The following is a 19,327-nucleotide window of genomic DNA, read 5'->3' on the forward strand; positions in this document are numbered from 1 at the left end:
CCCTCAGATGTGTAGGTGTACATCGAGATTAGTGAAGAGTTCTGACTTCTTGTATCAGCTTCAAATTTAAAAGCCCTTCAACATGTGACCCAGACATATCTCGGACTCTGACCAATTCTTGTTTGTCGAGGAATGACGGGAAACCTTGTCTCCTGGGGCCTGAGGTTCTGTGCAGGAGGTTTACAGTAAAGGAAGATGAAATCCTGCGAAAGTTCTTATCGGTAAACTTTCGCTGCAGTGATATACGGGCAAAGCGAGGAACAGGAAGCTTCGTCGGATTCCTATGAAACTTCATTCCATAAGTGTACTGAGCATACGAACATTTACACAATTTACAGTCGAATCTGATTCGTCCGAATCTGCCAATAGTCGACTGATCGTCGAATCCATCATCTTGTATGTGTGTGTGTGTGTGTGTGTGTGTGTGTGTGTGCGGGGGGGGGGGGGGGAGGTTGAAGCATGCCTACACGGGCATCGGAGCGCAGCACAGTGCAGTATGGGTGGCCGTTTGTGCCATACACCGCCTGGTACAAAACGCCGTTCAGAACGGCGCTTTTAACGCCGAGCGCCGCCAGGCGCTTTTATTTTGAAACGCCTTCCGGCGTCTCAAACGCCGAGCGCCGCCAGGCGCTTTTAAAGCGCCACCAGGCGCTTGAAAACTGAGTGAGGAACTTTTTTCCATGTATGTTTTCTTGTCCACATGACGTTTGATATATTAAATGTATTAAAATATATTTTTTCCTTTCTAATAAATTTTTCAAAACTGAAATGTTTAAAAACAAAAAAAAAATAAATACTTTTGATCAGGGGTGAGCTTAATGAGGAGACTTACAGGGTTATAGGGTGGAAAATGTTCAAAAAATTACTTATCTGACATGTTTTCAGAGCAGCTAAAGTTTGCCAATAGTCAGAACAGGTCACAAAAGGATTGTAAATGTTCCCACAGGGAATTTTTTACCTTTGAAAAAGTTAGATCACATTTTCAAAATGTATGTAGAATCAAATTCCTTCACCGAAAATGTTTTAACTCTCATAAATACAATAAATAAATCCCACCTTGTGATAGAAACCCCCCCCCCCCCCACAAAGGAGTCTTGTGTAAACAAAGAAATCTTGAATAGTTGAGCCTATATTTCTTTCCTTCTCTCCTTCTATTTTGTAATAACAGATTGTAATAATGCCTACACATTGTGCAATAAATTATCTTTTTTGACCCCAGGCTTGTGACTTAGGAATTGAGAGGAATACATGAAGCCCACTGGTGTGACGATCCAGGAAAAGCAGTGTTCCTCTCTGACAGCAACCTGCTTGGTGGCTCCCCAGATGTCATGGTGTCCAATGACTGCATCATTGAGATGAAATGTCCCTATGCAGCCAGAAATAACATGTTTATAAGTGAAATAATTATCTGTGCCTTCGTACCAGTTAAACTGTTGTTTTATGTTGTGTGATTTATTATTAAAAATATAAGCAGTAACAAAATAAAACAAATGATGTCATAATAAATTAACCAGTGTGATTTTATGTTTAAGTAGTTCAGCATCCCTGACACTTACTACCAAACGAATATTCAAATACTTCTTCTAATCATGCATTCAGATATTATTTGAAAAAACTGAATTGTACTGAGAATGTAATGTTGTAACAGACAAACATAGACCCTAAAGAGAGAATCTCAGATTTATTTTTAAACATTTCAGTTTTGAAAAATTGATTAGAAAGGAAAACATATATTTTAATACATTTAATATATCAAACGTCATGTGGACAAGAAAACATATATGGAAAAAAGTTCCTCACTCAGTTTTCAAGCGCCTGGTGGCGCTTTAAAAGCGCCTGGCGGCGCTCGGCGTTTGAGACGCCGGAAGGCGTTTCAAAATAAAAGCGCCTGGCGGCGCTCGGCGTTAAAAGCGCCGTTCTGAACGGCGTTTTGTACCAGGCGGTGTATGGCACAAACGGCCACCCATAGTGCAGAGCGGTGCTCACTGGCGCCTATGCTTACAGTCGGCCCTGATTGCACTAATAATATAAAAATTAAACAAAACAAAACAAAAAAAACAGTGCAGGAAACAACACTTTTTTTTTTCCTACACACTGAAACACAGACTGGAACAAAGTGTCGGTAACTCTAAACATCAAACAAATGAAGTATAGTTCAAATGACCAGAACCAAACCCACTCCTAACAAACGGGCTAAAGCATGTAATTTATTTATATCTAAAAGCTCTGCAGATAAGCTCACATTTTTTGGCTAAACAATTTCTCACATTATCTGCTCAAATTAAATGAAATAGGCTTAATTGCACTGTGTCGGGTCCATTTCGCAGCGCAACATCCATGCAAAAACAAACACTAAATTAAATAGAATTAGCCTTTAACATAAATAAAAATAATAATATAATAATAACCTAAAATATTACAATTAAGCGAAATAAAAGTCAGCATTAAAAATGAGAATTGAGTAACAGAACCGTCTTTTATTAGCCCAATTATCTGGCTACTTACCATTTAAGGTGGAAAGCCATGTTGTTGTGAAGTGATATGAAAGGACACAACTTGCATTTGACTTGTTTTTTGGATCATCTTTGCCTTGTCTGAAGTTCTGTTTTTTTTCCGACATTGTGAGCCTTTTAAAGTGAAGCCAAATCACCACCGCCATGCTGCTCTGTGACGGAGCTCTGCACAAAATCGGATTGTGCCACTCACCATGGTGGTTCATTCACAAACACGAGATAGAATATTGAATAAAACTACAAGTAAATTTTTCCACAGTATATTTGATAGGCTAACATGTATATCAAATAGGCTTTATATCATGTTTATTTGGAAAAAAAACAAGCAATTCTATTTAAAATCAGTCATTCAGCACCCCCATACAGCTGTAATGGAATGATCCTCGTTTAATAACCACATTTTTTCGAAGCTTGGACTGCGTGATTGGCAGTGGAATCATGCCCCTTCGAACGAAGCATCGAATCGTCGACTATCTGAGGACACCCCTAATGTTAACATTGTCTTGGTAATGAATGTAATTGATCTAATCTTCATCAAATATAACCAGTTATCATGAGTCCACCAAGCTGGGAAGCCAGATGGCTCAAAAGCACAAGTCGCTGTTTGTGTGTGTGTGTGTGTGTGTGTGTGTGTGTGTGTGTGTGTGTGTGTGGTTTTTTTTGTTTGTTTTGTTTTTTTAAATCAGTGACACCAAATGTGAAAAAAGCTGATTATTGTTGTAAATTTTCCTGATTGTTATTAAGTTTTTGTGAATGTCAAAATTTACCGGAGCACAGACAAAATCCACACAAATAACCAAAGTGCTATTTTCTGAGAGCAAGTATATGCTTTTGTTTATTGTCGGTCAAAAATGGACAGTACTGTAAAAGAAAAAAGAAAAAAAAATATCCCCACCATCTCATTAAAAAGTTTCAGTCAAGACCATTAAAATGGCTGCATTTCAGTCTGCAGAATAGTCCACCCACATTATTTGTTCACATTCAGGAGGACTTATTACGGAGCCCCCAAAGGTACATGGGGGAAAAATATATTGATGGGTCAAAAAAAAAAGGATGAACTTTTGCGAGATCTCGCAAAGGTTGTTTTTTTTTCAAGTAGCGTCAATGAACCGGAAGTAAAACAGACACACAAAGATGGAGGAATACACACATCACCCGTGGGAGAAGTTTATTGATTTTTATTTTGGTATTGGCCTTTTCAGATTGAAAAGGGTTAGGGCTAGGGTTAGGGTTCGGGACCGGCCCTGTTTTCAGTACCGGATCCGTACCAGACGCTTCTGCGCATGTGCCTTCATCATCACAACATGAAAAACCGAGGCAGCTAGTTACGGCAACTCTACTGGGACAAACTTTATGAAGGCATATGTCTGTCTAAAGTTTAGCAAAATTAGATACTTAAAAAAAATGATCTGTGTGTGTGTGTGTGTGTGTGTGTCTAGTTTAGAAAGATACATTTATTCTATTATCTCACACAGAAATGATCATTTAAACATCTTATATTGAAAATGCCATCAAAATAAACTCTAAATGGTAAGGCAAAGCCAGGCAATTTTATTTGTAAAGCCCATTTTTACAAATAATTTGTCTGAAATCGCTTTACACAGCATCACAACAACATCCTCTGCCCTTGTACCCTCACATCCATTGAGGAAAAACTCCCAAGAAAACTCTCAACTCTCAATAATGGAAGACAGCTCAGTGTGAGCAACAGAGGAGAGATCCGTCTGCAGGACCGGCACACGATCAGCAGATGTGACAGACAAGAAAACAGTTTACAATACAGAGTATGCAAAACATGGAGACTGCTGAGAGGAGCTGAAGAAGGCAGGTTTTGGTGAGAGGCAAGGAGGGAGAACATGCCAAATGAAGACTTTAATATCATATTAGCATCCTCAGTTACTCTCAGGGATGGAATAGGTTATGAAAATAATTTATTACACAGTAATTTTGTTTATTTCAAAGGTTTGCTTGTGATTAATTTAATGCTTGTCATTGACATCACCCACATTGTTTAATCACTTTCTTTGTTATGTGGACAGTGTTATCTGACTCAAGCATGGGCTGCACATCTGCTTTTATTAACATTAATTGTGAAAAGATGCTTTAAAAAGAATGTAATCATAATTAGGGGTGGGCGATATGGCAAAAATGTCATATCACGATTTTTTTAAAATCAATATCTCGATCACGATTTTATCACGATTCTTTTCTATATTGATTTTTCCAGACTAATTTGCAAGTTTGACCATTTTTTCCCTCCAATGTTAAACATAAAACGTATAAAATATATTTAAACATGTAAAACCCTAATAGAAAAAAAATACAATTGAAGCTAAAGAAACTGGCTTTAAAGGTGCCTTAAAGCTCGTGTCTGGTGTTTTGAAAGAGAGAGGGTTTTTTTTAATCCAATGTCTCGAGGTTCCCCCTCCCTCTGCTCTCATGAGCGACCAAGCCACACCCCCTTAATTGTGCACGCTATTATCCGTCGGGTGAAAATGAGAGCCTCCGAGTCCTACAGCATCCTACATGTTGAGCTGTTTACGGTGGATGTTCAGCAGACAGTGGATATATCCGAGGTAAGCGCGGCGGCTGCTGCGGAGCTAACTCACCTCTGCCTGGGCGAGCGGCCCTGCTCTCTGGCTGCTCCACACTTTGATTGACAGCACGAGAATGCGAAAGCTGGAAGTCTATTGGCTGACGCTGACCAGCGCTTTTTCGGATAACATCAAGAGAGTCTGGCTGCAGACCTCACCTCTCAGGCCCCTCCACGCAGACCACTCTCCTCAGGCCCCTCCACCGCTCTCAGGCCCCTTTCTTCTTCTATTTCAGCGACTGGCCACCATCTTGGGCCATTACCGCCACCTACTGGGCTGTAGTATCATTGAAGACTGATCCACCTATATGTATGCTGCGCACCTAAATACGATAGTACAAGTCAGATTCTCGTAAAAATCTAAATAAAGCACTCTGTGTTTCTCTAGAAAAATCGGCCAGCAGCGTCTCTATTGTATCAGTCTTTTTCTCTTTTGCTATTTTAGCACTAAGTATCAGTCGTTGCTCTGCATATTGCTCACATCTACCTTCAGATAATTAAATAACCACAGAGGGTTAGGGTTAGGGTTAGGGTTAGGGTTAGGGTTAGGGTTTTCGCTCGGCTCCGGTCCAAATGTACAGGAAGTTACGTCATTTCCGGGCTGGACTGACGCCACAGGGGCTTGAGAAATGCGGTAGAGGTCTGCAGGACAGGGGCTTGAGAAGTGTGGTGGAGGGGCCTGAGAGGTGCGGTCTGCAGCCAGACCCTTCTCGATAACATGGGGGTCTATGAGACGAAGGCGGGGCTCATAAATACATTTTTATATTGCTTTATGCTAATATTATATTGTAGTATCGAACCAGACTGATACATTGAAGCTCTGTTGAAAAATGATACATATGTTGGAAACAAACGGAAACTCCGGACACGAGCTTTAAGGAGTTTGCACGTTTTATGTGAAACAGCGCCCCCTGCAGGCCTTGGGTGTAATGCAGCTTAGTGAAAAACTCGTGCCTGTGGCTCCCGTGCACGGAAGAGGGGGACTCCTTCCTCGCTCGTTTAGTAGTGCTCAAGTAAAATTTAAGTTTCTTTTACCTGGTGGAGTCTGTGCTGGAGCTGTGGCAGTGCTAGAAGCCAATCTTTTCTTACTTTCTGGAAGATCCTGCTCAGTTGTTGCTCACTAAGCATCTGGCGAAGTAATGGCGGCCAAAACGAAACTTAAGGAAATCAGGTCAGTGGGAGCGCGCATTACGTCATTCTTTTCAAATTCTCCCCAAAAAAACTCTGGTGCCGTACTGGCACTGCAACTTTCAAGTGACAATTTAACGCTGTTAGAGGTACTTGTAATGAATATGTCAGGGCACATTGTACACATCATTAAAAATGTGCAACATGTTTATGGTGGAAATTAACCCGTTTTGCCCCACTGGCAACAATTGTTGCCAAAGTTTATCACTGTTGTTTTTGACTCACAATAAAAAATCTCAAAGGTACTAATGCAACTTTTCCCACTTAAATGCTAGTAGACCACTTAGACAAAGGTTTTCATTTTTAAAAAATCATTTCCAAGTGCTTCCTGTCACATGACATCATCTGCTTCCTGCTCCTTCTGGCTGAAGACATGGCCGACGCAAATCTTCCTGGAAAGAGGTAATTTTCAAACATTTCTAATGATTTTCCAACAGCCATATTTATAATTATTTAATCATTGGAGTCTCTAGAGTAACCCTGAACCCAAAAATTGTACCTAGGATAAATATTTTTTTGTTCATGGGCTTATTTTTATGAGCGGCAACAAAAGTTGCCAATGGGCACATAGCTTGTCACTAACTACAGGAAAACACTGTCTGCAGGATTGCTCCTAATTTACTTATTTAAATTTGTAGAATGATGTACAGTGTCTCATTTTAGTCCTCTTAGAATACTCTTTCAAGCTAAATAAGTTCACAGGTGTTCAAGGCCTGTGTGTTTAGGATTTTTATATGTTATCATATATCATTTTGTTGCTAGCTAACATTAGCTTGTGTTTCACTGAAACACAAGACACGTTTTCACTGTGTTTCACTAAAAAATGTTGCTGTTGGATGATGTTGGAGGTACACTTCTCTTGGCTCACAAGTACTTTTCATAGCCAATGCCCCCCCCCACCCCCACCCCTGGGGTAGGATGGATGTTATTTAGCAGTATCACAGTCGAGTCTGTGATCTTTGACTAGAGGTCATCATCGCTACTGCTCTTCAGTCGACAAGAGCAACAGTGATGATATCCAGACCAACATCAAAAACTAAACTGTGATATTGCTTTTCCAGAATATTCTACATATGATGCTTTAGAAAGAATGATATTGATGATTCATCAATAAAATCAAATGTGAACTAAAACATGGCGCATTCTTACATCTGTCATGCTTGCTTTGTCATTCATTTAGGTCCTGGAAAAGCGGCCAGAAGGATCTCCTCTGCTTCCAGAGGCTGACAGCCCAGACTCTCCTCCATGGAACAAAACCAATTAGGCAGGGTAGAAGATCTTCAAAGGCATTGCTGATAACTGGTTTGATAGTTTCAACCACTGGGCCTTCAACAGCAGCAGGTGCAACTAGTGAGAGGCAAACGAGGCCTCATGAACCACTGTCCGTACTGTCTGAAGCCACTAGATGGTGCTGTATGTTCAAGAAATGAGTGAAAGCACACTTCATTGTCAGTCCTTCAGCCTCCACTTTAAAACCAAGAGACTCGTGACCACAGAAAATGGAAACCACGGAAAGTGGTTCAGGAGGCCTGATTTACCCATCACTAGAAACGATGCAAGAACTGTGGCGGCGCACATCATTAGCACGTGGAAAGTGTGATGTTCCACCACATGTGGTGTGCTTCAAGAAGTACCACAATGAGTAGAACATGTATGAAAGATGATGGAATGTATGGCAAGAAATTTTATGTAGTATGTGTTTTTAGACGTTCTAAGAAAAAACTGTTTGCTGAGGTGTTGAGTGTAAAAAAATGAGAATAAAAAAAAAACATTCCAAATTGTTTTTTGTGTGGAATTTTATGCAGGGAGAACCTGAGGCTCCATCTTATTGTTATTGTTTATTCTGACTATATTATTATTTTGTTGTCATTGTCATTCCTGTATTATAGGTGACATTTGACATAGTGACAAGGTATGTGCCCACTGGCAACAATTGTTGCCAGTCATAAAAATGTAATTTTTTTCAAAAAAAAGAACAAAATGGAAATAATAAATACATAACTTGATTCAACTGGACTCAATTGATAAAATGATATGCCTTACAACTCTGAAAAAAATTTGGGCACAAATGGGTTAAGTATTTTTAAGGTTGTAAAACTCCTTAATGCACCTTTAATTTAAAGAGTACAATTTTTTTTCTAATCAAAATGTGCAATGAACACAAACATAAGACAAAAACAGTTTAACTTTCATATCTATAACCTGAGTGAATAATACAGCTGCTTGAGAACAATTTTTTCTTCAGAGATCTAAGCTTTTATCTCCTTTTAAAAATGAGGTAAAAGATAATGAACAATAAAGTACACTTTGTAACAAAAAACTAAACACATCAAATAGCTTTTTAGCACCGTTTTAATGAGATATAGTTTTAATAGTTGTGCTATATGACCACTGGAGGGCTCTGTCGCCATTGAAATTCAGCTCCTCATAATTCCATTAAATCAAAGACATTCCACTAGTTATTAGACAAAGGGGTCATTTCAGCTGTTAACTTGACGGTATGTTCACCAAGTGTCTTTTCACATTTCTGTGATTTGTTTTATATAAAATCCCTCATGCTCGCTTGTGAACTGCTAGCGGTAGCTCACTAGCTAGCATTAGCATCGGTGCTAGCTTCAGTGTCTTTTCCTCCAGCTTGTTGGGGTATTTCTATGGCGGCTGATCTCTTGTAGAACTGCTGTTGTAAACCAGCTTTGCCTGACACAGCCTCCACCCAGCAGTAGTTCCAGTTAGAGAAGCTGTCACACCGCGCTCCGCTCATTGTTAGCTGCCTTTGCGTCCGCGAGTCAACTTGAACGCAGCACTGGCTGTGGCTGCGGGTCTTTTTTTTTTTTTTTATTAAATCATCATTAATGTTGCTCCGCATGTATCTATTATGTATGTGGATAACTGCACTAGAGGGAATATTTAGTTAATATTATCTGAAGCTTTCAGGTAACATCATCACTCCAAAAAATATTATACATAGGTGAAAAAAGAACGAGGAGTAAGTGCCCTATAGACGATTTAATGATCTTTCTGATTTATGAGATCGTCCCTACGTTATAATCCTTAAAGGTGCATTAAGGAGTTTGCGCTTTTTATGCGAAACAGCGGCCCCTGCAGGCCTTGGGCGTAATGCAGCTTAGTGAAACACTTGTCCCTGTGGCTTGCGTGCACGGAAGAGAGGAACTCCTTCCTCGCTCTTTTAGTAGCACTCGAGTAAAATTTAAGTTTCTTTTACCTGGTGGAGTCTGTGCTGGAGTTGTGGCAGTGCTAGAAGCCAGTCTTTTCTTACTTTCTGGAAGCTCCTGCTCAGTTGTTGCTCACTAAGCATCTGGCGGAGTAATGGCGGACAAAACGAAACCAAAGGAGCGTGCATTACGTCATTCCTTTCTCCCCAAAAAATTCTGGTGCCGGACCGGCACTGCAACTTTCAAGAGACAATTTAACGCTGTTAGCGGTACTTGCAATGAATATGTCAGGGCACATTGTACACATCATTAAAAATGTGTAACATATTTATGGTGGAAATTAAGTATTTTTAAAGTTGAAAAACTCCTTAATGCACCTTTAACGATCTTATATCGCCATATCGCACACCCCTAATCATAATAGACTGTTGAACTGGAAGGCTTTCACTGTGTGTCACTAGTACATACACTTCAGTTCAGCTGAATGTACCTGTGATGAATGGAGCCTCTCCTGGACAGTGAAGTCTGAGCCTCTGCAGTCCTCCTGCAGGCAGTGTCCCATTCTTAAAAGGCCTGGTACCTGGCTCTCCACATTTATGACTTTGTACATTATCAGACAGATGTGACGTTACACCAATGCAGAGTTTCAATAGTAAACATCTGACACACAACAGTTACGTAATTTCATCACATCACACTGTCACACAGACCAGAGAAAAGTCTTTTCACTGCAGTTATTTTTCATTACATTTGATTACACTCAACTCCAGTGTGCAGAGAACAAATCCACAGACAAAATGCAATTTGTATGTATGAATAAGAGAACGAATTTATTTCAAACATTTAAAAAATGAATTGAAAAACAGAAAACAGAATACAAACATAAAAGGTCTGAAAAGGAGCAGGGAGTAATGAAACTTATTTAATTTCTATGTAATATTATTTAGCAGTGTAGTATTGTAAGGCTGGTGTGTCTCTGTGCAAACTGTAATCCCATTTACTCTATCTCAGGTTGTGGATAAAGGATGCTGTATTCAAAATGTTGAAGCTGAGTCTTCTTGTACTGAGTCGTGGTCTTTGAGGCCCAGATGCTGGGGAGGGGAAGGGCTCCCACTTGAAGCAGGGCTCAGGACTCCAGGCTCCAGGGTGCCAGGGTTCCAACCAGAGCCAAGCTGTTCCTGGTCTTGGTCTTGTTTAGTCTTACTCTGAATCTCATTAACTCCAGCTGGAAAACACAGAAGCCAGTCCTGTTTGCTGTAGTGTACCGCCCCCCTGCTCCATACTCTGAATTTTTGTCTGAATTTTCAGACTTTCTCTCCAGTTTAGTCTTAAGCTCAGATCAAATCATTGCAGGGGGAGACTTTAATATTCATGTAGATGTTGACACTGACAGCCTTAACATTGCTTTCAGTTCACTACTTGATACAACTGGTTTTTCTCAGAAGGTGAATAAACCTACTCATCACTTTAATCACACCCTCCACCTTGTTCTCACTTATGGTATTGACATTGACCAATTAACATTTTTTCCCACAACCCTGTACTGTCCGATCACTTCCTGTTATCACTTGAGTTTACGTTAACTGGTTTTAAAGTACCTGGTAAAAAACTTAAACTTAGAAGATGTCTGTCAGAGGATAATGTGACCAAATTCAAGGAAATGATCCCATCAATATTAACCTCACTCCCATCTCTTGGCCCAGTGGACAGCAGTATCAGTCCCACTCAGGTTGATTTAGTTGTAGATGGAGTGGCAGCTTCACTCCACTCCACGCTTGACTCAGTTGCTCCCCTGAAACTAATAACATGAACCCACAGGAGATTAGCTCCATGGTACAACAAACAACTGCAAATATTAAAAAGATCAGCTCGAAAACTAGAGAGGAAATGGCATCTTACCCAACAAGCAGTATTTCGTACTGCCTGGCAAGATAGTCTGTTAACTTATAAAAAAACTTTACTTAAAACTCGAACTGCCTACTATTCATCCTTAATAGAAGAAAACCAGAGCAACCCCAGGTTCCTCTTTAATACCATAGCCAGGCTGACAAAAAGTCACAACTCTGTTGAGCCTCAGATCCCCTCAGCCTTAAGCAGCAATGACTTTGTAAACTTCTTTAATGACAAAATCATAACTTTTAGAGATAAAATTGAAAGCACTCTCCCCAAAGTGGTCACAGACCAACCAACCACATCCTCAGATTTGTCAGTAGAACCTGACTCACAACTACTTAGCTTCCATCTTATTGAACTTTCTGAGTTATCCTCAATTGTGGCCTCATCTAAACCTACAACTTGTACATTAGATCCAGTCCCAACAAGACTGTTTAAAGACATTTTCCTCCTGATCAGTACATCAATATTAGATCAGATCAACTTATCTTTAGTGACAGGCTATGTTCCACAGGCCTTTAAGGTTGCTGTTATTAAACCTCTCCTCAAAAAGCCCACCCTTGATCCAGGTGTTCTAATAAATTACAGACCAATATCCAATCTTCCCTTTATTTCTAAAATCCTAGAGAAAGCTGTTGTGAGTCAGCTTTGTGACCATTTATATAATGACCTATATGAGTCTTTTCAATCAGATTTTAGAGCTCATCACAGTACAGAGACAGCTCTGGTAAAAGTCACTAACGATCTTCTCACAGCCTCAGATAGAGGACTGGTCTCTGTTCTGGTCCTGTTAGATCTCAGTGCTACATTTGACACTGTTGATCATGATATTCTACTACAGAGAGTAGAATATACTATTGGTATTAAAGGTTCAGCATTAAACTGGTTTAAATCATATTTAACAGACAGGTTCCACTTTGTTAATGTTAATAATGATTCTTTATCCTGGATCAAGGTTAGATATGGAGTACCACAGGGTTCTGTTTTAGGACCTATACTCTTCACACTCTTCATATTATACATACTTCCTGTAGGGAACATCATCACTCCATTAACTTCCACTGTTATGCAGATGATACACAGATCTACCTATCCCTGTAAAACCAATTTAGAAGCTTGTCTTAAAGCTAGGGTTGACGATCTTGGAAAACTAGCATGTAGCACGAACGTAGCATCTCCCCAAGGCTCCGCCCAGCTCCCACCCCATTGGAGGAGCTCTGTTGGGAGCGGAGACGCGGAGACGTTCCACGCGCTGTGCGCACGGCGCTTCCGCGTCCAGTGCGTCCCTGGCGTAACCTGTCCTCAGCGCTTCGTTCCTTCGTTTTTCTTTATTTGCACTTCGCCAAGTTATGGCGCACTCACCGGTAAGTAAAGCCCCAAACATTCTTCTCCGCCATTCTGCAACGACACTCTGTCCTTCTACGCGCGTACTGAACCAGGTACGCGCAGGGGGCAGGTCGAACGGCGAAGGGATTTGATTGGTTTAAAAAAAGGTGTCCCGTCAAGACGATTGGTTGCTGTTTTTCCCGTTTTACTTCTGCTGTAGGTAGCGGATATTTTCCAAACCACTTTCAGAACACGTAATGAATTGCTTCCCATCGGGTCATAAAGATCATTTTCACCAGTATTTAAATACATGTATCTCATTCAAATCGCCAACCCAAGCTTTAATGACATAAAAACCTGGATGAGTCAAAACTTTGTCCTCCTAAATTCAGTTAAAACAGAATTTATTTTATTTGGCCCAAAACACCTGAGAGAAAAATTATCTAATCAAATACTGACCCCAGATGGTGTTGCTTTAACCCCCAGTGACACTGTGAGGAACCTGGGAGTGATCTTTGACCAAGACTTATCCTTTAACTCCCACATTAAACAGGTCTGCAGGACCTCCTTCTTTCACCTGCGTAATATTTCCAAAATCAGGAACATGCTGAGAAATTAATCCATGCATTTGTTACCTCCAGAGTAGACTACTGTAATTTCTTGTTATCAGGGGACCCCAATAACTGCCTAAAAAGTCTCCAACTCGTTCAAAATGCTGCAGCAAGAGTTCTCACAAGAAACAGTAGGAGAGATCATATCACCCCAATATTAGCTTCCCTTCACTGGCTTCCTGTTAAATCTAGAATAGAATTCAAAATCCTCCTCTTAACCTATAAAGCCCTGAACAACCAGGCCCCATCATATATTAAACAGCTATTAGTCCCATACTGCCCCAGGAGAATGCTTCGTTCTCAGAGTGCTGGTCTGCTGGAGGTTCCGGGGTTCTCTAAAAGTAGAACAGGAGCTCGAGCTTTTAGCCACTAGGCTCCTGTTTTGTGGAACCAGCTCCCAGTGTCTGTAAGGGAGACTGACTCAGTCTCGGTTTTTAAGACGAGGCTTAAGACCTTTCTATTCAATAAAGCTTACAGCTAGTTAATATTTTTTTTCCCCCCATGTCCCTTTAGGGGTTCTGTACACTTATAAACCCAGTTTGTGCGTCAATTAGGCCTGACAGAGATGTGCATGTGAAATCACACACTGATACCCCTTTGACACTGCAACTAGCGGGTCGACCCTAGTTTTCGACCCATGTTTTCAACCCGCTAATCGCCTTTTGTGTCCTTTCACACTGCATGCAGACCCATGTCTAACCGCCTGCTGGCGAGCCGCGTCGCTTCGTCTTCCCGCGCTGATAGTGTCCCGCGTTGATGACATCATCAGCGCGATGGAGCAAAGCGAAAGTAAATGACGGACAAGAGCTCAGTCCCCGTTACCTGTAGATGAATCTCCTCTTCCCCACGGATCCATAGGAGCTCTCTGGTCTCGCTATCTTGCCAATACTGGGTCATGTTGACGAAGGAGATCTCACGCTGTGTCCAGAAACAACAACTAGCGCGCTAACGTAGCCACGCTGCGTCGACGTCATCACGTAAGTTTCCGCGTCGGCTCGCGTCTGCCTTTCACACTCCCTTTCACCCCTCCCAGTAAGGCGATAGTGGCGACCCGCTAAAAACTCGGGTCGATTGCAGGGTTGAAAAACCCGGGTCTAATGCCGAGTGAACACTTTCACACTGCCACGAGGACCCGGGTAATTAGCGGGTTTAAACGGGTTTTTTGGCCAGTGTGAAAGGGGTAATACATAATGAAATGTACAGTTCTACGTCGTGATATGCTTGTCCCGCCTACAGGCTTCACGATTGGTAATCCTCTTGGTGCCAGCCAATCCACTGAGATCAAACTGAAACCTGCGCACCAAACCAGCCTGTGTGTTGGCACAACACCACACCCCTCCCTGAGGGTATAAAACCAGGTACTCGCTGCTCGATCTCCCTTCTTCTGACTCAGCCCTTGAGACTTACAGAAGCCTTCAAGACCTTCGCAATCAAGACTCCACGATCAAGACTCCAGGATCAAGATGGACAAGCCGGCCCATGACGGATCGCCACCGAGGGGCGTCGTGCCCTTCACCTGCCGCTCCTGCAGCGCCGTTCTTCAGGAGAACGATCACCACGAGCGCTGCTTCATCTGCCTCGGCTGGCAGCATCACCGTCAGTGGTCTTCCTGTCCTGCCTGCCTCGCCCTGCCGCTAGAGGAGTCTGAGCGGCTTTCATGGACACCGCGTCCCCGGCTTCCGGGAATGATGACAGCGCCAAAGAGGTTCCTGCTCCCGCCCTGTACAACTGGGCTGAGACCGGGAGCGTCAGCAGCAGCAGCATCATCTCGGTGTCAGGGAGATCAACCCAGCAGGACTCCCTCTCCACTTTCTCCCGGGCCAGCCGCCAGAGCGCTCCCCGTGAGCTGGTGGAGCATCTCACAGGGCTCTTCACGTCCGCAGCTGAGTGCACCAGCCTCGCGCTGCCACCGCAGCCTCCGGAGCCGGTTTAGCAGGACTTTGCACTCGGGCTAGCAAGCCAGTCACGGACTTTGTCCCGCCATGCCATCTTTCCAAACGAACGTGCAACGGGTTTGGGGTACGCCGCTCACCGCCAAGGGGGCGGTGAAAGGCTACCGCAAATATTGCTGCGTGGACAGCTGGCCACCAGTCACCGGAGTGCCTGCCATAGAGGACTCCGTGAGACTGTGCCTCCTCCTGAAGTCCTCCACCTGGCCCGGCGGGAAACCCATGCTGCCGTCAGAGATTGACAGGCGCATGGCGTTCTTTCTGGACAGAGCCTACACTAGCGGCAATCAATCGTTTGCCCCAGCAAACAACATGAGGCACCATCTCCCGAGGCCAGGAGGATGGGAGGGCCGTCCCCTCAGGCCGTGGTGCAGCCACTGACGCTGCGTTTTCAGATGTGGTGCACTATGCTGGGTCTGCTTTCACCCTGGTTGTCCAGGACAATAAGAAGCGGTTATGCCCTGCAGTTTGCCTGTCATCCGCCTCTCTTCAATGGGATCCTTCGAACGCGGCTCGCATGCCTTGCGGGGGCGGCCGCTCTCGAGGCAGAAGTGACCTTGCTCCTCCGCCGGGGGGCGATAAACAGAGCTGAGCGCGGACGAGGCGCACTCGGGGTTTTATTCCCCCTACTTCTTGGTTCCCAAGAAAAGCGGAGGTATGAGGCCCATTCTGGACCTGCGGGTCCTAAATGCTCACATAGCCACCAGGAGGTTCCGCATGCTGATGATCAAACACCTCCTGGAGAGCATTCACCCTGGAGACTGGATTACATTAGTTGACCTCACGGACGCCTACTTCCATATCCCCATCCTGAGGAGGCACAGGCCCTTCCTCCGGTTCGCCATGGGGACCAGGTATTTTCAATCCAACCGACTCCCCTTCGGCCACTCTCTCGCACCTTTACCAAGTGTGTCGAGGTGGCGCTGGAGCCCCTCGGTCGTTGTAGGCTGAGGATTATCACCTGCATCGACGACTGGCTCATACTGCCATCCTCAGGAGGCGGTGGAGCACACGGCCCAGGTCTTGACCAAGACAAGAGCACGCTCACCCCAGCTCAGCACACGACTTACCTGGGTTTGGAACTGGACACGCTCTTTACAACAGCCCGCCTCTCCAAGGACAGGCGAACCTCCCTCCTCTCGGCCCTGAGGTCTTTGACGACCACACCTCTGGTCAGGGTCCGTCTGCTCAGGAATGTCCTGGGTTTGATGGCCGCGGCCCACCCAGTGGTATGGTTGGGCCTTCTGCACATGCGCAGGCTTGCAGCGGTGGTTCTCATGCCTCCGCTGCTTGGGGAAATGGGACAGACACAGAATGATCTCAATCCCGCCCCAGGCGCGTCAGGATCTCCTTTTCTGGATGGATCCTGCTCTCCTCATGCAGGGAGTCCCCTTGGGCTGCGTGTCGCATCACGTCGAGATGTTCACGGATGTGTCTCTCGAAGGATGGGGGGGAACCCTGGGCCATCTCGTGGTGGGCAGGGCCTTGGGTTCCCCACCTACTCACGTCAACGTGCTGGAAATGACGGCAGTGCAGCAGTTTCTGCTCCATTTCCAAGCCAGGCTGAAGGGACAGCCATGTGCTCGTCATGACAGACAACACCACGGTGGTCGCGTACCTAAACAGGCGGGGGGGGACTCGTTCTCCCCCTCTTCATCGCAAAGCGGCGGAGATCCTGCTGTGGGCAGACCAGCACCTCGCCTCTCTCAGAGTGCGACACGTGCCCGGGGTCCTCAACGTTGCACGGACAGAATGTCCAGGGGAGGCCCACTCCATGACAAGTGGGGCCTGTCTCCGTGGGTCGCAGCACGACTCTGGTCCAGATTCGGCCACCCAGTGGCAAACCTTTTCGCCAGTGCAGAGAACGCACAGTGCCCACTCTGGTTCTCGCTCAGGTCGTCAGACACACCCCCTCTCGGGGTAGACACCTTCGCACACAGGAGCTGGCCTCCGGGCCTCCTGTACACATTCCCTCCAGCCCGCCTCTTAACCCCATTGCTGCGCAGGGTGAGGATGCAGAACCTCCACCTGATCGTGGTGGCTCCGGACTCCCCGAGTGACCGGTGCTTCCCGGACCTGGTCCAGCTAGCTTTTGGAGACCCGTGGCCGATTCCCGACGGGCCCGATGTGCTGCTGCAGGCAGGGGGCGCCCTTCCCACCCAGGAGAGGGCGGGAGGTTCCTGGCTTGGAGGCTGAGAGGGTGAGATTAGTGGAACTAGATCTCCCCCTGGCGGTGGTTTCCACCATCCACAGTGCCAGGGCTCCCTCCACTGTCAACGCCTACAGGTCTCGGTGGCAGCTCTTCACAATGTGGTGCTCAGAGAGGGGTTTGGACCCAGTCTCCTGCGCTATCGGTGGAGTTTTGGAGTTTCTCCAGGTCCGGCTGGACAGTGGTCGCGCTGCAACCACGCTGGCGGTGTTTGCATTGGCCATTGCAGCGGTTCATGGCAGTTTCGGCCGTTTCTTTGTCACCCGTCGTCTGTTGAAGTGTTTTCTGCTCCCAGCCCCCCAACCCCCCCCCCCCCCCCCCCCCCCCCCCCCCCCCCCCCCCCCCCCCGACATGTGGTCTCCCAGTGGGACCTCCACACAGTGTTGGAGGGTCTTAAGTGAGCCCCCTTTTAGCCTTTGGAGCAGGCAGCGGACTGCTTTCTCTCCTTTAAGGCCGCCATCTTGTTAGTGCTTGCGTCCGCCAAGAGAGTTGGGGATCTCTGCACTCTGTCGGTCCACCGAACCTGCATGGTGTTCAGCCCGGATGGGGGTCTCATGCACCTTTGGCCTAATCTGGCTTTTCATCCCAAGGTGATCACCTCGGACTTTCGGTCGTGGGTGATCTGGATCAGGATGCTTTGCTCCCTGCCTGGTTCGTCCGGTGACGACCCGCGGCTGCGGTTGCTTTGTCGCGTCAGGGCTCTACGTCTCTACGTTGAGCGCACAGCTGGTTTTCGCACTCGGGACCAGCTGTTTGTGCGATACGGGGCCAGGGGGTGTGGAGGCCCGCTGTCCTCTCAGCGTCTCGCCCACTGGGTGGGGGGCGCTATTGCAGCCGCTTATGAGGCGCAGAATCTTCCGCCACCGGCAGTGATTCATGCACATTCCACACGGAATATGGCTGCTTCTGCGGCCCTGTGCAGAGGTGTCACGGTGGGTGACATCTGCCAGGCTGCCTCCGGGGCATCCGCGTCCACCTTTGTGCGTTCATATCTGATGGACATGTGCACGGACACTGTGGCCATGTCGGTTCTCGGCAAGAACAGGGGTTCTGTCGCCTAACTGTGCTGGTCTTCGTGGCCCAGCTGCCGCGCCCCGTGGGGGTCGCAGGCCAGGGTTTTCTTCAACTGCCTCTGTGGCTTCTCCCCGGTCGGCGTGTGTGTGTGTCGCTTGGCGATGCTTATGCACTTTTGGACAGCGCCTCGGTCAGGCTGCTTGCCCCATTTTCTCCTGGAAGTTATTTCGGCTATTCTGACGTACGGTTTGTTTACTAGGGGTGTTTAAAAAAATCGATTCGGTGATATATCGCGATATGACATCATGGGATTCTCGCATCGATTCAAAATACGTCCATATCGATTTTTAATTATGTATTTACCCGGCAAATATCCATTGCGTTGTCTTTTTGTGTGCTGCACTTTTACTCCTGGCCACTAGTTGGCAGCACACCACACCAAGAGCTTTGCAGAGCCTCCAGTCTGCCAGAGGAAGAACAGCATCTCGCGAGAGCTATCCCGGGTGGTTTCTTTACACTACCGTCTCGCGGTAATTGGATCACACAACAGTCTCCCGTGGCAGAGGAAGTGGGAGACGCTCCGAGGAATATTTATAAAGCCGGAATCTGGACGCACTTTGGCTTTTACAACAAGGACGGAGGGACAGATAAGAGCCACGCCATTTGTAAAATGTGCTTTGCAAAAGTCATATACCGCGGAAACACCACCAACCCACATGCATTTGAGCAGGATGTCCCCATGCAGGACACCCTGAGGGCCCTGGACAGCGGTGAGGGACAGGCTGCGTCCCCCCAGGTGTGTGAAGGAGCGTTGCCTCCTCAGCAGGTCCTTCCTCCCTGCTGCTATCAGACTCTACA

This window comes from Salarias fasciatus, chromosome 9 (genome assembly GCF_902148845.1).
Source record: "Salarias fasciatus chromosome 9, fSalaFa1.1, whole genome shotgun sequence".
Classification (NCBI taxonomy): Eukaryota; Metazoa; Chordata; class Actinopteri; order Blenniiformes; family Blenniidae; genus Salarias; species Salarias fasciatus.